Source organism: Sminthopsis crassicaudata, chromosome 3, assembly GCF_048593235.1.
Source record: "Sminthopsis crassicaudata isolate SCR6 chromosome 3, ASM4859323v1, whole genome shotgun sequence".
Taxonomy (NCBI): domain Eukaryota; kingdom Metazoa; phylum Chordata; class Mammalia; order Dasyuromorphia; family Dasyuridae; genus Sminthopsis; species Sminthopsis crassicaudata.
The window spans coordinates 635,904,258-635,907,131 of record NC_133619.1 but is presented as its reverse complement, the minus strand read 5'-3'; positions in this window follow the sequence as shown (position 1 = coordinate 635,907,131).

The following is a 2,874-nucleotide window of genomic DNA, read 5'->3' as shown; positions in this document are numbered from 1 at the left end:
AAAGCAGTCCCTCCAAGAGTGTGGATTTGCTCATGGACACCTTGTTAAGAGGACAAAAGACAGCTCCTCACCGAGTCTCTATGACCAGGGCTGTCCCTAGATGAATAGGTTGGCTCAGATACTTAGGAAGCTGGGCTCCATTTTGGATGGGTCCCCAGCTGTGCTGGTCACTAAAAGAGAGCCTGTCCAGCTCCCTTTTGATTTCTTTTTGTCTTTTTTTTTTTCAGTAAGAGCATGGCAGGTATCTTTGTGAATTTCCTTTCCCATCTCGCCCTCACCCTCCAACACTCCAGAGCCATTTTAACAGTCTTGGATTGGAAACCAGTGGGAGCTGCATCTCCTCACCCAAGCCCCACTAACCCAAAGAGAGGCCTCCTTCTATCCATATTTTGCCCTTTCTGGATCCAGATCAGAAATCTAAAGGTGGACTTTCCTGGCCAACAGCAGATGTTGATAGTCTTGGCGATGGTGGAGTGTCCTGGAAAAACCTGTGAAATCTATGTATGGGTGGGGATCTTATGGACAATGTCATTTCTTAACTTCCATCTCCAATCAGAGGAAGGGGATTTTCTGGGCAGTATGATGATCCTAGAGTCTAGCCTTCTAGCCAGAGAAGGGAGATTTCTTGGGAGATTTGAAAGTTGCTTTGTAAATAACTGGAAGTTTGAAAATATAGTGAGCAGGGGGTGGCTAGGTGGTACAGTGGATAGAGCAGCAGTCCTGAAGTCAGGAGGACCTGATTTCAAATGTGGTCCCAGACACTTAACAGATCCTAGCTGTGTGACCTTGGGCAAGTCACTTAACCTCAATTGCCTCAGCGATAGATACATACATACATACATATATATATATATATATATATATATATATATATATATATATATATATATATATATATATATATATATATGGTAAGCAGGTCTTCCATCCAAAGAAGAGGTGTTCTGAGCAACATGCTCCTTGGAGAGATAAAAGACTCACTTGCATGGCTCTTATAGTCAGACAATGAACAAAGGACTAGTATCATGAAATGAAGGAGCAAAAGGTCTTGCTTTGACTCTACAATATTAGAGGGAATTATTCAGATAGACCAAGTCCAGTAAGAAGAGATTTGCCTTTCCAGTAGTTCCAAAGAATAGTTTTCTTCATTGAGGAGTTCAAAATATGGGTGATGTTATAATTCAGGGGTAGGGAAGAGACCATGAAGGGCTTTGTGGGAAAAGGGAGTTCACCAACATGTCAAGAGTGTTATTCTTTTGGTAACCCAAAGTTGGATTCTTTCCTAAGGAGACTTCAGCCATAAAGTGCTGTGGAACAGTCAGGAGATGTGAGGACCTTCCAGGAAAATGACATCTATTAGAGATGGAAGGATTGTTTCTGATTGTTTATGGGTGCCTTTATTTGTTTACTATATTTGTTGAACTAGGATTTCCCCCCTCTCTTGAAATTTATTTTTATTTTTAAAATGATATCTTTTTATTTGCATATGCATGGGTACTTTTTCAACATTGACCCTTGCAAAACCTTCTGTTCCAAATTTTCCCCTCCTTCCCTCCACCCCCTCCCCTAGATAGCAGATAGTCTAATGCATGTTAAATATGTTAAAATATGTGTTAAGTCCACTATATGTATACATATTTATACAGTTATCTTGCTGCACAAGAAAAATCGGATTTAGAAAGAAAAAAAACCTGAAAAGGAAAATAAAAATGCAAGCAAACATCAACAGAAAGCATGAAACGCTACGTTGTGGTCCACACTTAGTTCTCATAGTCCTCTCTCTGGATGTAGATGGCTTTCTTCATCACTGGATAATTGGAAGTGGTTTGAATCAACTCACCATTGAAGAGAGCCACTTCCATCAGAATTGATCATTGTATAATCTTGTTGTTGCCATGTACAATGATCTCCTGGTCCTGTTTATTTCACTTAACATCAGTTAATGTAAGCCTCTCCAGGCCTCTCTGAAATCATCCTGCTGGTCATTTCTTACAGAACAATAATGTTCCATAGCATTTATATACCCAAATTTATTCAGCCATCTTCCAATTGATGGGCATCTATTCAGTTTCCAATTTCTTGCCAGTATAAAGAGGGCTGCCATAAACATTTTTGCACATATGGGACCCTTTCCCACCTTTAGGATCTCTTTGGGATATAATCCTAGTACAAACACTGCTGGATCAAAGAGTATGCACAGTTTGATAACTTTGTAAGCATAGTTCCAAATTGTAAAGGGCTAGAACTGAGCAATGCACTTGGATGATGAAGCACGTGAGACTAATTGCCAAATGGACGGTTCCCTATTAACTTGTTTAAGGTTGACCCTCCCCAGCTGTTCTGTGCTGACTTGATTGGTGAGACAAAGAGAGGGAAGTGACTTGTGTGGGAGGAGCAAGAGAAACTTGGGTGGTGGAACTCACGCTCACTTGCTCTCGTGACCTGGCGTTGGAGGCTACGGTAAAGATCTAGAATAAAGACGTTTAGTGATCCTGACTCCTGCTGATTTCTGGAAAGATAGAGTTCCAGCACCAAATTGCTCTCCAGAATGGTTGGATTCATTCACAACTCCAACAACAATGTATCAGTGTCCCAGTTTTCCCACATCCCCTCCAACATTCGTCATTATCTTTTCCTGTCTTCTTAGCCAATATGAGAGGTGTGTAGTGGTATCTCAGAGTTATCTTAATTTGCATTTCTATGATCAATAGTGATTTGGAGCACTTTTTCATATGACTAGAAATAGTTTCAATTTCTTCATCTGAAAATTGTCTATTCATATCCTTTGACCATTTATCAATTGGAGAATGGCTTGCTTTCTTATTAATTAGAGTCAATTCTCTATCTATTTTAGAAATGAGGCCTTTATCAGAA